The sequence below is a fragment of the Heterocephalus glaber genome, unplaced genomic scaffold (assembly GCF_053883595.1).
Source record: "Heterocephalus glaber isolate CG9 unplaced genomic scaffold, H.glaber_assembly_v1.0 deba00000470, whole genome shotgun sequence".
Taxonomy (NCBI): Eukaryota; Metazoa; Chordata; class Mammalia; order Rodentia; family Bathyergidae; genus Heterocephalus; species Heterocephalus glaber.
This window is the reverse complement of record NW_028258145.1, coordinates 22,705,718-22,724,070: the sequence shown is the minus strand read 5'-3', so window position 1 is coordinate 22,724,070 and position 18,353 is coordinate 22,705,718. Positions and strand designations below refer to the sequence as shown.

Here is an 18,353-nt window from a genome sequence, read left to right as displayed (position 1 = left end):
AAAATGAGATTGATTTCATGTAATAGAATTATACTATCCTTAGTAAATGTATTACTACTTTAAAAAGATTAGAAATTAAAAATACATTTAATATTAAATTATATTCATTGAACTGTTTAATCTTTCACTGAGGAGTTAAAGAAAGTGGAGGATTTAATGAAAGGATTTAATGACTGTATATTATATGTAATGACAGAATTGTACAGGTTTCTTTCTGTACTCCTGAGAATAGTAGGAGCAGCTAAGGTCAGAGGAGAGCGTGCTGCTATGAAAGAAAAAAAGATGGTGGGGCCTGGGATTTCACTCAGTGGTTCCGGCGCCTGCCTCGAAAGCGCAAGTTCCCGAGTTCAATCCCTGGTACCAAAAAAAAAGAAAGATGGTGAATAGAGAGAGCGGCGCAGAAGTTTGGGGGTAGAAAGGTAAATGTGTTTTGGGAAAACCTGGGTTTTCTGCTTTAAGGTAGAAGTTATAACAATAAGAGGTCTTGTCTGAGTAAATAATAAAGGAGTGATAATAGGCAGAATTCCTTAAAAACAATCATTAGGTTTTTGATTTGGTATAAAAGTATATTCAGGTCTTTAGGTCTTGATTCTTTTGATTTGACTAATTTGAAGGCTTTTTTCCTAAGCGTAGGATGGATGGAAAGTAGAAGAGACAAGAAATAGGGACTAACAAGGCATTCTTGGGAAGGTATCCAGGGATAGGTTGAGTTTTGGTTATAATAGTGGCTCTGGGAATGGAGAGGATTATGAAATTCCTTAAAGTAATGACGACATAGAATTAATATTATTTTGCATGAGTTCCATCTAGATGAAACTACAGAGGGAGACACTGAGATCTTGTGCTGACAGGCTAGGTTATGGCTGACATTATGTGTAAGATAAACAGAGACTAAAAGCCATAAACACTATTAGACACATTTATTAGAAAAATATTATTGCACATGTCACCATTACTTCTGCTGTGTGGCCACTATGATTACCATTGCTGCTTAATGACTTTTATTACTGAACATTTAACAGGTGCTAGCTATAAAGTGGGATACATTGTTCATGTATATTATCTCAGTAATCATTTAAAATCATTCTATTCTATTATGAGTCCCAGTCCTTTATGAAATGTAAATCTTGTCTTCTTTTTTTTTTTTTTTGGTACTGGGGATTGAACTCGGGTCCTTGAGCTTCCGAAGCAGGCAGTGGAACCACTGAGCTAAATCCCCGGCCCTATAAAATGTAAATCTTAATGGTTTCTTTTTGACAGTATGCTATCTCATTTGTTTCAAACAGTCATTTTGCTCACATTGTAAAAAATATTTTATCTAGGTGTAGAATTTTACGTTGCCAGTTGTTTTCTCTTACCATGTGCAAGTGTCCTGCCAATGTCTCCTTGCTTCCATTTTGCCTTTGAGAAGGATTCTGGCAGTATGAGTCCTTGTGCTGTATCCTTAGAAATCATCAATATTACTGTGATGTATTCAGGTGTGGACTTTTTTCTATTCCTCTTGGTTGGTTTGTATTGGACTTTCTGGATGAGATTATTTTCATATTCATACCTAAAAAATTGTGGACGTTATTTCACAAATACTGCCTCTTTTTCATTCTATTTATGTTTCTGTTACTCTAAAAAAATAGGCTAAATTTTCTAGGTATGTCTTTTTCTTATTTTTTATTTTTTTCACTAGTTTTGCTCTTTTTTAAAAAATCTTTTTAGCAGTCTTCTAACTCATTGTTTTTCTTCTTAGTTGTGTCTAATCTCTTATTCATTCCTCCCCTTGAGTGTTAATTGTTATTACTTTTAAAGATGTTCTATTTGGTTTCAGAGTATTATGCCCTTATTTCATTCTGTCAAATCTTATTCAGGTTCTATAAATATTTTAATATATTAACTTTATTTTTTCTATCTTATACTCCCATTTTCTGAAGTGTTTGTATCATTTAATTTCTTACTCGGCGTATCTATACAACACTCTATAATTCTGAACTGTATATTAATTTCTTATGAAGCCTTACTTGAGAGAGTCCTATGCTTCCTTCTAGAAAGGATTTGATTTGCCTCTCTCAGGCACTGCAGAACATGACCAACCTGGGACTGTTCTTTAATAATTTTTTCTGCTTTGGATTTCTCTTATTATGCAGTTAGTATAAAAATCGTGCTGAACAAACACATGCAGTCAGTCCTTTATGATAATGATAATATGTAGTATCAATTACAAATAAAATCATACAATATTTCCCCTGGGTTAAGGGGTTTTACTTTTATTTTTCAGCGCTGAGATCACAAGTTTCTTTGCCATTTCTCTTTGCCAAAGAACAGGGTTTTTTTCCAGTTAATATTTTCACTGACATAGCACTTTAAAAATATAAATTTTATTTTAGGCAGGCAACTTTACAGTTATTCACAAGGGTCAAAGCATTCTCTTGTCCCCCCTGTAACCATTAAAACTCTAGCTTATAAATTACTGAGATTGCAAATAATGCTAAAGTTGCCAGGATATTAGAGTTTATCAGCTTACATTCTAATTTCAAGATTATTTGCTTCCCTTTCCTTTCTCTCTCTCTCTCTCTCCTCAAAGAATTGCTACCCATTTATAATGCTTATTGTACATTACAAATATTTCCAAGTGTTTTGACATTTTTTTCATGATATTCAATTTCTCACCTCTCATTTGAGCTTTAAAATAAACAATGATAAGAAGTACTATTTTACTGATGAGACTTTTTTTTTTTGTACTGGGGATCAAACTTGGGACCTTGCGCTTGCAAGGCAGGCACCAGAACCACTGAGCTAAATCCCCAGCCCTTTACTGATGAGACTTAGAAAGTTTAAATATCCTATACAAACAAGGAAAAGATATCAGAATTTAAACTTAGAAATCTGAGCCCTAGTTCTTCATTGATAGATTTTCATAAGAAAATCACAGTTCATTTAAGAGGTTGTCTTACTGATAATTTTGTTTGCTTAATATTTTGCTACAGAAGCTTTAAATACTACTAACATTTTAACTTGTATTCTTTGTTTCCCTGTATAAATGCTAATAACCAAGCCCGAGATCCAAAGGACTTGTCAATTCCAATGGAAAAGAACTAATAAATTATATTTAATTATATTTTTAAGAGGTAGAATTTTAAATGATTAATGAAAACCTGTGACCTGAGGAAGCATGATTTTTTTGCTTCTTTTGATTTACAATCATTAGACAAAAATGTGCAAATTAGATACAAAGAATACTTTTTTAAAGATGTTTTTCAATTTCTCATTCTGTAAGGTGGGTTTACTTCTGAAGAACTATTTGTGGTCTTTTAGACACAATCTCCAATCCTTTAATATATTTCTAGTCTCAATAAGGAAATGTTAACTGGGGCATCACAATGGAAATGATTATACTATATATACTAAAAGAAAAATCAGATGTTTTTACTTGACCCAACTCTTGGCTATCTTCTGGCTACAGAAGGTCATACAGTTCTCTGTTAGTATGGAAAATCAAAGGATTTGATTTTGATACAGTATGATATCTACAATATAGTTAGTTGAACTTCTATGAATATTGACAAACACAGGTGCTTACATATTTATATGATAATACAGAGAGAGACTGGGACCTTTTTATTTATTTATATATTCTTAGTTTTGTTTCAATAATGTCTTAGTTCCTTAAAATTATAGTGCAATGAGAATTGGCTAGATCTTATTTAAAAGGTTAATTTAAAAAACATAGCCACAGAATAACTATAAACATGCACATTTGCCTGTGGTGTTTCAAACATATTTTTGGTTATTGGTTTTAATTATGTTAGTTGACATATAACCATGTGTATCATCTTAGAAGTGGTTGAAGCCCAAAGTTTGTAGCTAGACTTTCTAGGTTAAAAAATCATTTGTTCACCTATTTTTTTTAGCCTTTTGCAAGTTAATTAACTTTATCCACCTCAATCTCTTCATCTATACATTGTGAATAAGACTACCTGATAGGGTTTTTATGAGGGTTAAATTAATTGACATAGTACTTAGAGCCATATATGAAACATAGTAAATACAATTTCACTATTAGCTATGATTATTATTATTAGTAGTAGTAGTACTAGTACTGGGGATTGAACTCAGGACCCTGTGCGTGCAAGGCAGGGGGTGGCACCACTGAGCTAAATCCCCAGCCCCATGATTAGCTATGATTATTAATATTACTGTCATCAGCATCATCATCCTTTTGTTGTGTGTTAGGCTTTTCTACTGTCAGACTTCTGGCTTAAATCTTCTCACTGAGATTTCTTTTTTTTATTCATTAAATTTATTGGTACAATTTAGGTGTACATTTTGATCACATTCACCATTGGGAATTTGTACCTGTACATGATATATTTTGGTTCTTATTTTTTTTCCCATTCCCATTCCCTCCATTCAACCCCTACACCCCTCCCTATTTACAAAAGCTTTGTTTCCATTACCACCCCACTCCCCATCCCCGCTCCATTCCCTTCTTCTTTGAACATTTTCTTCCTACTCAGGGCTGGAGGTGACTAGCTGTATGGGCTAGAACAAATTAATGAATCTTTCTAAACGAAGCCATATGTTTTGATTTTTTTTTTTTGTATTTGAAAGGACATTAACTTGTTTGTTTCATTGTAAAATTATATATGTGAAGTGCTTAAAGTTTTCCCTGATATATACTAGGTATTTTATAAATAACAGCAGTTACTCTCTTTTGAATTATAGGTAGGAAAGATATCCTTCAGAACCTTAGTCATTTATTCTTATGTCTGGAGAAAAGTAATACTAGAAATGAAGATGTAATATTGAGTAATGTGGAAGAGATCCTACAAGAGTAGGACAAAGTAGATTTTTATAATACTTTTGGGTTTTGGAGATTATCTCTAGCAACATCTGTTGACTTCTGAAAATATTAAGTTTGGAGATTTTCTAATGTAATTGTAATGTGTAGAACATGAGGCAAAAGAAGACTAAGACTAATTCTACAAATAGCTCCATTTGCTGGGTTTGCTAGCTGTCAGTAAGAGATTCTTAACTGGATTATTTAAGTAAAGTGCATTTTACAGCATTCTTTTTTTTTTTTTTTTGTACCAGGGATCAAACTCAGGACCTTGCACTTGTGAGGCAGGGGTGCTACTCCTGAGCTAAATCTCCCACCCATAAAGTGCATTTTAATGGAGAGTTTTTGTGGCATGTGTGCATACTCACACATTTATACCTGAAAGTGATATAGGGGGAAGAGATGTAATTCCCAAACCTGTTTGCTATCCAAAACAAGAGTTCATGTTCTCTAAAATCAAAGAATGAATTCTAGGAACAGAGGTTAAGAGTAGGAAAAAATTATTGGGAGAAAGAAAGCTTCTGCCTAAAACAGAAGGGGGACCGGAAAGTGGGTTGCCCTGGACCCTATTTCAAAAGGGATATTTATGGAGCAAAGCCATGAGGTGAGGCGGGTTTAAAGTGGGCAAAACTATAAGACCCAATGGAAAATTACAAGGTGGGCATAAGGTTGGGCAAAACCATAACCAAGTAATAAGATTACAAGTACAGTCACCCAGGTAATAGTGATTAAATGGGGGTCAAAGGGAAGAGCAAGTCAAGTAGCCAGGTACAAGGATATTCAGTAAGGGTGGGCCAGGGATATTTCCTGGAAAGGCTGGGTAAGATATTGGCCCCTCATCCAGGTGATTGATACCTATTTAGAATATCAATTACTGCTATTCATCCCCAGGGGAAGCAAGTGAAGGTATAGTAATTTCTCTTCTTTTATAATGTTGGCCTTTAGTGGATGTGTCTTGATTGCTCTCCAAATTGGCTCTTTGTCCTCCATGTTGGCTTTTCCAGGGCCAGCCCTGTCTAACTGCCTACAAGATATCTAACTAACTTACCTATCTACAATAAAAGGATCCTTCAATTGGAATTGTGTGTAGACAACAAGCCAATCTATTGAAAGTATTATTAACCCATAATCTTTCATACACTTAAATACAGTTGACTAGCCATTTTTTATATAGGGTATCATGTAAAGGACACAAAGTCAATTCGTCTAGTCCTCTGTCCTACTTTGGTAGCAGCCTTGACTAGTGTGACAGGGTGGTGACTTCAGGGAGGGCATGAACTGGATCATCCCAGGCTGCTGCTGTCTCCTGCCCAATCAATTGAGAAACCTGATTCTTAGTTCATGGCCCCCAAACCTGACTGGAGGTGGTTTTGAATGTATGAAACCCAGGAATTGCTCACTAAAGCTTCAGTTCTATGTCTCTAAACTATAAGGTTCTGCATCTACAGTTCTTTGGCATCTGTATTTTCTTACTCAACCAAACCTTTAAACTCCTATTAAAAAATAAAAGCCACTTGCTGTCCAGGGTAGTAGTTAAAAATGCACTTCCCTTTGTTATTCAAACCAGCTCCCGTACTTACTACAATCAGACAGCTTCCAATAGTGCCTCAAGGCCATTGCTACTAAATCAGTGCAACTCCATAGTGTGTACATGATGAAATAATTAAAGAACTATGTGTATGTAGTTGGAGAACAAACTCTATATTAGCTTTTCAGTCTTTATTATAGCATTAAACAATGGAATACAGACATAAGCATGACGAGAATATCTTTCCCCTAGAGGCAGATCTACATGGGAAAATAAATTATACTCCCACTGTGAGTTTATTAATTTGTAGTAAGAAATATGTTTACCTAGGGACTGCACACATGCATTCATTGGCAGGTACATAGAATGCAAATTTTTAAGTCATTTGCCACTGTTTTCTCATTTTTCCTTTACGAGAAATAAATCCCAAGAAGCACAGATTGGAGCCCCTTTCCTTGGGGATAGCTTTCTTCACAAAGGAAGACTTTCAGACTGGTAAAATAATTCAAAAATGTGTCCAATTGTAAATACTGCATAGTAATACAGAAAAAATAGTATATTTAGTCTTCTTTTTTTAGTTTAATAACTTGACCCTGCTTTAAATTTTGACATACGTTATAAGAATGAAAGATGTTAGGAGATTGTCAGGTAAAAGGGCCGAAGACCAAGACCAGACCAGGCCATAACAAGCCTTTATTAGGGGAATAGATCTGCCGGGATGTCTCTGAACAAAGGAGAGCCAAAAGCAGCCTGGCCGGGGCAGGGAGAGTCTTTTATAGAGACAGGGGTGGGGTTTGTAGGGGCTGAGGCGGGGTTGAGTGAGGTAGTGATCAGGGAGTGGAGGAGCCGGTGACGTCACTAGGTGGTAGGAGGTGAGCGAGTATTAGGTTACTCTCTAGGTGGGACCAGGGGCATGCTGGGAAGAAGGGTTTGTTTTTTGGTGGGAGCAACCATCTTGGCATGACGTCACACAGGGGAGGGGGCAAGGCACCATAGGAAGAGGGCAGCTACTATACATAACGGCTGCTGAGGTAGTGGAAGACCTATCAGAGATGAAGAATGTTGAACATGTCAGTTGAAATTTTGATTCTGGTATGTATAAAAATAGTTTTGTCCTGTTTCTTGATATTTTGGATACCCTATGATATTTTGACTGAAGTAGTGTGTCACTTTCCCACTGGAAGAAAAGAAAAGGCTAAAATTCAGTTTTGGAGTTGGTTTTTTTGTTTTTTTGTAATCTTCATTCTTATGTTCATCTGTCTAAACTTCTCTCCAGTTTAATGAAAATTATATATTAAAGTGGGGCCCTTTGCCTTTAGAAATCTTTGTAGAAAAATAAATGGGGCCCAGCAGAGAGGATCCTAAGCCTCTCAAGCCCACTTTTTTTTTTAAGGCCTGATGTCAGAATTTATGGGGGCCTTGAAGTCTCACTATTGTCTCAGGCTTTCTCAGTATGAGATAGAAGGAGTAATTAAGGATGAAGTATATTTTCCCAGAAAAGTCTCATCTCTATTCTTTGTTCTGTGCCAAACTGCAGGAAAGTGAGGAATGGACAGTGTGTGCTTGATCTCTGGCATTTCTCTGAGTCACAGCTGAAAAATATCATTGTAGGGATAAAAGAAGAAAAACAAATTCGGCAATACATAAGTACTCTTTGGCTACACTTATTCATCATTAAAAGGCTCAATAAATGTTTATCAAGTGAATAAAAAGATAAATGAAATAATATAGGACTCTTCATGTACTTTGCACACAAGAACTAAGGCATTGTGGACAGGGCTGTCAGTCCCCTGTCCCTAATCGTGTAAATTCCCCTTACACTTAAGGCTTCATGTCACCCTATTTGGACATTTATAACTTTAAAGGTTAATGTTTCTTTTAACCTTATTTCACCTATTTTAAAATGTACTTTTGAGTTGGAAGGAGGGAAGCCTATCTAAGATCTGCCATGACTGTAGTGACAAGCTATATTGATCACAGAAGTATAAAAAGCATCAATTAGCACATTTTGGCAGTTTGTCATTTTGGGGTTTTGAGTTACTTAAAATCAATTTTGTTCATTACTTGTTGCCAAGTCCTCCTGCCACACACATATATTTTTGTTAGGTTTGTTTTATTACAATTGATATACCAATGTGAATAAAGATGTATCTTTCTTAAACTCTCTTTATATAAAAAACAGAATGATAATGACATAGTCACCTCCTATCACTTCAGAAAAGATGATATGCTGCTATAATCAGGTATGAGAAACTGCTATTTTGGTGATGAATGGAAAATCAGTGACAGCTTGAAAATTAAAATGAAAACTATGCCATTTCCACCCCAGAAACTTTTTTTCACCCACAAACAAGTGAAGAAAACCAGTTTTCTTCATGTTGCATTTCAAAATATAACTTAATTGTGCTCTAATTTTATAGTATCATTTATCATATTTAAGATACCAATTACTTGGAACATTTTTTATTTTGTTGACCATGTCCATGATACCAATTACATGGAACATTTTTCATTTTGTTTCTAATTTTGAAATGGTGGAATTTTCTATCCTTAGTCAATATTTCCCATTATGGGAATTGTCCCTGTGTTTTGTTTAGGTAAGGACTACTTTATAAAAAGTGGAGTTGACCTGTTATTTTACTGTATAACAATTTCAAGCCTATTTAATTGAACTTCGTTAAATGTAAATTATATGAAAATCAGTTTCTATGAAATCAGTGATGGAAGTCTTCTTTAGTTTTACAAATGACAACTCTGAGATGTCATGAAACTTAACAATGCATCCATGTACGCATAATACCAAGACAACCAAACTGATGTCAAAATACTTCAATTATGTAGACTACCTTTCAGACATCAGTTGTGAATTTGTGAAATTACTTAAAAACAAAATATTTCCCAAAATGTGTAGTAAGCTGAAGCAAATACAAAGCTCAAAGTCAAGAGACTAGCTTTTGGTCTGGACTGTGCCTCCAGTTGGCCGTGTGATCTTAAGTACACCACTGAAGGTCCTGGGACCTCAAATTGGAGACTTAGGTTCCACCAAGAAGCTCACAGTGCATGTCTTTTAAATGTATGTCATAGTTTAGACCTTGAAGAAACTCAGAGTGACTTGTGACTTTCTCAATGTTTTCAAATGTAAGAAACCAGCTTTGCTGTCTCCAAAGTACATGAACATTTTTTTATGTACTTAACACTATTAATTTACTTACAAGGAAGCGTAAAAGCAACCCAATCATCCTAACTTGAATCATAAGATAGTAGATATAGAACATCTGGAAACTCACAAAAAATTGGTTGTTGATTTTTTTATGTTAGTTGTCTTTTTCCTAATACAAAGGCAGCATTCCTTCCCAGGCAATGGCTGATGAATGCTCATTTTGACATTTCCCTTCTCCTTAAAGGATATTTAAAAAAATTCTCTCAAGGTCTACCCTATGGAAATGGAGTTTATATTTTTATATATGGTTCAGAAGAGTACATCAAAGACTAAATAGTTGAATTAAAAAGTTCACTTTTAAAGCTATCTCAAACTGAAATGGTTTCCTAGAAAGGTAGAGGACTTTCTGTCCTAAATGTCATGCCTGGGGTTTGCATTTGGTAGAATTAAGACTGTATAATGTTCTCCAAAGCAATTTTACATTCTGGAATTTGACATAAAATCTAGCCCTTTTGCTCTACATTTCCCCACACAATATCTTAACAGAAACAGATTAAGGTGTCCTCTACATTTGCATATTCAGGTGGTTGGTCCTAGATAAAGGTGTCCTCTGACATTCAGGATTAGATGCTAACATTTTTTGATGGTCATATTATCTTTGTTTTTTTAGTCTATGTGCAAGTTGCGGCATTGTTTCTTGCTTTTCTCATCACATTTAAAGGTTTTTTGGAGTCAAACTTCAACTATGAAGTAGCATATCAGGTGCATGACATTTCAGTGAATTTTGATTTGTGTCATGGTTGTAGGAGAGTAGACATACTGATCAATAAGAGCTTTTACTGACTTAAAAATGTAAATATGTCAGTATCAGGCTTCTTATTAAGGAACTTGCTTTATATATATAGGATATTGAAATTTTGGATTTATAAGAAAGTTAATTTATTAGATGCTTGTTTGATTTACAAAGTAATTTACAAAAGTCTTTTAAAGCATATTTGGTATAGTGCAGTTATTACAAAATCATTTATTGCACAATGAAATTTATATGTCGGGGGCCCAGGGATTTAGCTCAGTGGTTTCGCCACCTGCTGCACAAGCACAAGGACCCAAGTTTGATCCCCGGTACCAAAAAAAAAAAAAACAACAACAAATTTATATGTCCATTATTTACTTTGCTAATTATTTTATAAAATATTAAGTGAAATTTGTTTAAATATTGACCTCCTGTACACTTTTTTTTCTTTAAGCTTAGAACACCACTATTTAATGCTCACATATTTATGGTCTTCTGTTGCATTCAATCCCAAGATACTAAGCACTTTTTAATGGAATATAGCTATTGTTACATTTAACAGGTCCTTAAAAGGTCTCATCTGTGAAGTACGCCATCTCACAACAGCAGTGTAAAATTATCCTGCACCCTCTCCTCCCATCCCCCAAAAAGGATACAGCTAAAAATAATTAAAATCCATACTCTTAATGATCTGTGCATTCTGCAAGGTGGCACATTACTGTCTCTAATGATGTTTAATAGCTCATAATATTCAATGTACTTAATCATTAGTTGCTGACATTTGTTGTACTTTTTCGTACTGAACATGTCTCTAATGGGGAAAACTGCATTGGAATAGACTCAATTGTCAATTATTGAAAAAGAACCCTGGTCATGACCAAAGGAGGGTACATGTATTTCCTTGGAGCTGTGGGAGCAGGGCTGTAGCAAGGCCATGTAACTAGACCAAATTGCATTGACTGGTATCACATTGTACTTTGTTGATCTCATAGCCAGTGTAAAATTGTGACCAGAATCTCAGATTGGATTGTCAAGAGATTGGGGCACTGGCCCCCACCATCCGCCTGACCTCCTGCAGGTTGCTCTCCCCTTGGGCTTTTATGTTTTCATATTTAACATGAGAGCGAGGAGGGACCAGGAATTCTCCAACTTCACAGCCACTTCTGAGACAGTGGTTCAATAGACCTCTGACACTGAGCACCTAATTTCTTCTTTTCTTAGAGAACTTCTTGAAAAAAATGAAGAATGATAAAGAATCCGCAGAACCCATTGCTCCTGCCCAAATGACAAAAGTAAAAAGACACACTAGAAAACTTTCTAAGTTTACAATTTTAATAGATTTTGATGTAGATTGTATGGTGCTTTTGGAAAGAAAGAAGAAAGGAAGGAAGGAAAGAAGGAAGGAAGGAAGGAAGGAAGGAGAAGGGAAGGGAAGGAAGGAAAGAAAGGAAGGAAGGAAGAAAAAAAAGAAAGAAAGAAAGAGAAAGAAAAGAGAAAAGAAAGAAGAAAGAAAAGTAATCTAAGTACATAACGCTTTCTTCCTTCTGAATACTGCACAGTTAGGCCAAAGATTGCCTTGTTTTAGTGGCAGAACCTGAATTGTGCCAAGGTCTGCTATAGATGTTGAATACTTGAAGTATTCACAGGAAGCAGCTTATTGTAATGAAAATTTTGCCTGAGAAAGTACTCGATTTCATCATCCATAAACCTCAGAGAAAAATTCTGGTTGTTGATTGTTGACCTTTGCCCCAATCACGGATTTGAATCATAACCACCCTGGGAAGAAATGCATACATTGCTCTCTAACACTCTTGATTATTTAAAAAGAAAAGAGAGAGAGAGAAAGATTTTAAGACTTCTTCCCTCTTGCTAGCATCTGCCTGTGTGGGCCAAATAAAGAAGTGAAGGAGTTGATACTTTCACCAGAACCTGCTTTTTTCAAATATTACAACTTCCCTGCTAATTCTAAACTCACAAATCCAACTTGAAAATAAATTTTAAAATACAAAAGAAAATATTCCAGTTATTTCATTGTGCATTCATAGTGTGTGGAATTTCATTTAACTTTTTTCCTTGCTTTAAAATCAATTTAATATAGAGCCAGGGATTTAGCTCAGTAGTTCCGTCGCCTGCCTCGCAAGCACAAGGACCCAAGTTCAATCCCCGGTACCAAAAAAACCCACAAAAAAACCAATAAAATCAATTTACGATAGTTCAAAAGGGTCAGTGACGGGGATCCTTCCTTTCCTCTTCCCAACAACACTCATTGAGCAAATACATCATGTCAAATTTAAGTTACATGTTAGGAAATTAAGGTGCTGCAGTTATCGTTCCTACACTGGTCAGGGTTGCAGGCTAGGTGATTGGTGAAGACAAAAATGTAGAGATAGGCAGTCACAATGCTGCTCAAGTATGAGAAAACAGAAAGTGGTGGCCCTGGGAATAATTGCAGAATTGTCTTTGTTTAGGTCCTTCCTCCTTTCATTTCTTCTTTCTTCTATCCCTCCATCCCTGTCTCCTTTGCTCTCTGTTCTTTTCCTCCCTTTTTTCTTCCTCCCTTTCTTCCCTTTCCCTTTCTTCTGACTACAGTCTAGAAGCCCAATAAAACAGTTTATTAGTCTGCAAATTCTAATCTAAGGTCAGACTCAGCTATGTAAATGAATACTTTTGATATAATGGGCAGAATATTAAAGATAATTCTAAAGCACTGTTTGTGAGTGCACAGACTTGTGATGGCCAACCTTTTAGAGCTATCAATGATTCAAACAGCTCACTGTAGCACACATGCTATGGGTTCACCACCATGAGCATAGACTGTAGAGCTAGACTGGTTTCAAGTACCCACTCTACCTTACTACCTATTTAATCTTAGTCAAGTAATCTTTCCTTTCTGTGTTTAGTTTTTTCAGATATAAATGGTGACAATGAGAGTACTTACTTCATCACATTCTCTTCAGCAGCAAATGATTTGATACAGGTAAAAGTCTTTGAACAGAATTTGGCACATCTTTTTGTTTTGTTTTGTTTTGTTTTTGTTTTTTTGGGTTATTTTTGGTACCAGGGATCAAACTCGGGTCCTTGCGCTTGCTCAGCAGGCAGCAAAACTACTGAGCTAAATCCCCAGCCCACTTGGCACATCTTGAACTCTTAAAAAGAAAACAATTCTTATAACAGATAAGAGAAGAACATGTTATAATAGTAATTCCAAATACACAAATCTAATAGGATGGTAAATTGGGAGAGATCTTTGGTCACCCTGCAGCACCATCTCCTTGCTGTTGACACCATGCCAGAAGAGGGTCTTTCTATGTTTGCTCATGAGTAAGCTCAGAGCCTCAGCTAAATCAAAACCTGCTCAATTGATCCTTTCATTACATCAAGACTACACTAGATGTTTCTTAGCAAAGGAAAACTAACAGAAACAAGATACATAGAACAATGGATAGCAATAATTGGCTTTCAAATACCGCATCGCCTTCCCACCTCCACAAAATAAAGCTATTCAGTTTGGGTACTTTTATATTATTATTTTGAAATTCTGTTCTAGTTCTTGTACTGGCTCTGAAAACATGTGGTCCAAGCAAGATGCAGATGTTGAGTAGCAGAACCAGCCAAGGCTTTAGGAAGCTTATGATCAGACTGTACTTCACCAAGCTTGCTTTCTCTTCTGAAAACACATTGCAATTTCTCCACTGGGATACAGGTTCCATTTTTCAGGACCATTTAAAATTTGTGCTTCAAGGAAAATGTGGATGAAAAAGATTGTGAGGAAGGCATAGGTTAACATGAAAAGGAAACAGACACAGCTAAGAGGATGAGAACTTTTGACTCTTTTTTTCCCTCTTATGTTCTCCAGGAATTTTTCAATGAGGATAGAAATACAAAGTGAGTTAACTGTCAATGAATCCTACATAATTTATGTAAGTAGATAAATGAGAAAGATGTAATTAGACAACCGAGTCTTTATACGATTAGACTAAGGAGTACATGCTGTTCTAGATACTATGGATGAAACTGCTGGTTAAAATATAGGCATAAAGAACTTTCTTGAAGATACATTAGTTCATCAACATGTGGCTTGGTGATTGACTTTGGTTACTAAAATTGCAAATGGTCTTTGGCTTCCTTAATGGTTTGTATTTTTCAGTTCTCATAAGGAACAGATATTTATTTTATAATGAAAATGTTGAATATATGTATATATATATATTACTATACAAGATATGAAAGTTTCATTGAATTTCTCTACTTTGTCTGTTGTAATGGGCTCTTATTCTGGTTGTTTCACAGCATTTGCTCTGGGATTTGCATTTTCTCTCATTTTCACCCATTATTTGATTCCAGGGAACATGTCCTGTGCCTGACATTTCTGTAAGATAGCAAAGAAAAGACAAGTCAAGTCCTCCTCAGCATTAAGGCCTGTTAGCAATTCTGAGTTTTCCATTACTTTACCTAGATTTTCACTGCACCCTTTTCCTTTCCGCTCATCTTTCTAGTAGTTCAGTTGTCATATATTCAAAGTTTGAGCCTCTTGATGTCCACGCCATTCTGGCTCATGTGTTGGATCCTATAAGATTTCTCTTCTCCTAAGACCTTGTTTACTAGAGGATACTCTGTCTTCCGTGGATTATCACCAGCCTGCTTCATCCCATATCTCAGTACATATTAACTGAAGCTTCTGTACTATTGTGTGTACATTTTAGTGCTTTCTGGGTAGCCTCAGAAACAAAACAGGCATCAGTTTAAATCTAAGCCCCATTTTTTTTTTTCGGTACTGGGGATTGAACTCAGGTCCTTGTGCCTGCACAGCAGGCGGTGAAACCACTAGCACCATTTTTTTGGTATATTTTTACTTAAAGCATAAATATTTTGGGGTGCAGATATTTTTCTTGCTACTAATCAAGAAATACCAAAAGTAGAATGATTAAAAAATACATTTCCAAATCTGTAACCTGTACTTCACCAACTCTTATGTTACTGAAGATGAAGCTGATAGTAGTAGTAGTGGTATTAATGGTAACAGAGATTAAGCACCATTATAGATTAGGCTTTATACTGGGTGGTTTGTACTCATTATTCTTAATTTTACATCTAATAGCAGTCTGTGAGACAGATATCATTGTTTTTACTCCCACTTTATAAAGAGACTGAATCACAAAAGTCAAATAAGCATCATTCTCACCTGTTTAGTAATAACTGGAGTAGACTCAGACTGAACACAGGTCTTTATGACTTTAATGTTTATTATTTATTAATCCGCAAGTTAAAGTGTTCTTTTAGAACAGTACTCATATAATAAGGAAGGAGTCACATACATATTAATTGGTTTTCTCTTTAGTCACTTACTTGATGATGTTAATTTTTCTTCTTTCCAGCAGGTGTTGGTAGCTTGAGAAGATCAAAGACTTTACCATAGAAACACCGCTTGAGTTAGGTCTATAATGAAGTAAAGGAGATTGAATATTAGCACACATACACAAGTAAAAGGCAGGTCTCTGTTACCCTTTCTTCACCTCTCCATCCCTTTTCCTATACAATCATGCTGTTTCTCAGCTAGTTTTACTAAAAAAAAAAGTTCCCTGAGAAAATGCCTAGTTTTATCTTGATAAACTTGCTCATAATTTTGTAATTCAGATTTCTATTTTAATTTAGTAGTCCTAAAAGTACAGGGATATACAACACAAAGTTATAGCTGAGTTCAGATTGCCTTTCTCTTAAATCTTTAAAAATATCAGATCATTTGTGTCTGCTTAAAATGAGCTTTCTGTTTTAATTTAAATGGAATAAAATTCCTCTCTATTTATCAGAGAATAATTTCAGAATTTATCCAGAGTTTCCCATCTGCAGACTCATATTTTCTACACTGAGCCCATCCCTGATCCCCTGGCTGGACTACTTCCAGGGGTACCTGTTGTGGGCACCAGGTTGACTGGCTCTACCTAAGAGCTCTATAATGACAACCTGTAACCCAGTCTGTGAAGTAGTATTGATGACAGAATGGTCTGCTCCTAGATGACCTGCCATTACACTGACCATTCATATGAACCTCTGAGCTGGAAAGTCAGTTTGATCAGGCATAGCTCACCAAGTAACACTTGAGCCTCCACACTGGGAAGGGATGGCACCGGACTTCCTCCTAGGGCCTACGTTCTAGGAGTAACCCTACCTGCGTGGTCGACCCTTGCCCAAGCTAGGAGTTATACCAATGTAATCTGCAGATTTTGTGGTGAAACATGCACATAAATATCCCCTTTCCTTTAATAAGTGGATCTATTCCAATAACAACTGACTTACCTATGAATACGTTGTACAAATTTATCTGGTTTTACCTGTGATGATCCCCTGCATGTCTCATTGGATTTGTCATGGTACAAAATCCTCTTTCTAGCTCCACTGGAAAGAGTGAAAATGAGATAGCTCTCAGGTATTTGCCAATGACTGTATTTATTTGGGAGAGGGGTGGGAGGAGGAGATATATGTATGCCTGTGCAAGGGTCCCACACTTGGATTGAATATATATATCTTCACTGCAGCCTCTGTCTTAAACTGTATTTAGCTCTTCAGGGCCATACATCTTCAAAATTCACCATTGTGCCAGCCCAAGAATGAATTTTAAGTATCTCCAGAACTATGTTATATATCAAACTATTTGTTTGTGCCTGTGCATAAAGACTAAGCTAGTCAGCAATATAATTTGCTTATTGTAGATAATAGCCTCTTTTAAAAATCCAACAGTACAATGTATTTTCCTAAATGCTTACAGTTCTCAGGTATAAAAAGTATCACTGTGCAAGTTTAAATAACTATAACACTAACAGAATTATGTTTTATTCTTACCTGCCTATAAAAAAATGAGGGTTTTTTTTGTTTTCACCTGTGTCTCAGAATAAATTACAAGATGCAGAATTTCAATGCTGTCATTTACTTTATTTAAATAAGCTAGGTTTTGCCTAATAGATGTAGTATAATCATTTCTATTAAAGATATTGAATAAATTGTTTTACTCTAAATTAAATAATCTGTCATATTTACTCTTGATTTATTGAAGCATTTACATCCCTGTGAAGCTGTATGCAGCTTCATGGAGCTCCATTTATGTTTCTTTCTAGTCCTTTTGACACTGGGTGGATATCCACCCACAAATACACTTTCAATCTGATTCTAGTTTTGTTTTTTTTTTTATCACTCCTTGGTCCCTCTGTGCAAACCCACTCTGATATTGTCCTTATTCATCATCAATTCCATCTTACATTTTGTCCTCACATCTAAAAATCCCTGAATCCATCCCACATGTCACCAAGATCTCATTAATACCTTTTTCCCTCCTGTATTGTGCTTCTGTTTCTCTGGTCTATGGCCTCATCACTGCTTTCTTAGAATTTGACTCACTTCATTTGTCCCATTAAACAGTTTTTCTGTCCTACTCATATCCTTTCCAGTTTATTTATGCAATGTGGCTAAAATAATACTCCAAAAATATAAATCTATTAATGTCTCCTCCCCAGTCCAAATCTCTTACATGGTGCCCCATGTTCCCCCATTTCTCCCGACTTCCTTTTCACAAGTGCTCTTATGCAGAGCTGGAGCTTCCCACACTTGGCTGGGTCTGCAGTGCTCACCCAGCCTAGGATGCCCTTCTTACCTTTGTATTCCCCTTCAGCCTTCTGTCTTGAACAGACTATGAAAGCCAATGGCTTGCTCCAGCTAGTTTCATGCTGACCAAGTAAATCACTTCCTCCTTCCCATTGCCTACATTGTTATGTATACGTCTGATGCTTAACCACTCACTCCATTCTGGTGCTGTCTTTGCAAACCTGTTTTTCTTTCTTTCTTTCTTTCTTTCTTTCTTTCTTTCTTTCTTTCTTTCTTTCTTTCTTTCTTTCTTTCTTTTCATGAAACTGAATGCCTGGTGACTAGATATTCCTAGCCATCTTTTAAGTTCCAGAGCCTACTACAGAACCTGACACTTGCTCAATGATTTCAATTCTCTCCAGACATTCTCAGTATTGGATCATAGGTCCCTAGAACGGGGTTGGGGGACTGG

The 18,353-nt window shown here is 35.9% G+C and overlaps 1 protein-coding gene across 10 annotated transcripts in view; it reads left to right on the top strand.

The window, feature by feature from the left end:
• Positions 1 to 18,353, top strand: part of Ctnna2 (catenin alpha 2) — a 1,179,603-nt gene that overhangs the window by 347,815 nt on the left and 813,435 nt on the right. The window contains exon 1 of one of the 10 annotated variants that reach the window (XM_087201987.1): positions 13,268 to 13,286. The exons of the other annotated variants lie outside the window; for them this stretch is intronic. The gene's annotated coding sequence lies outside the window, so the exon portion shown is untranslated. Of the gene's footprint in view, positions 1 to 13,267; positions 13,287 to 18,353 lie in introns of those variants that run through there. 10 annotated transcript variants of the gene reach the window in all.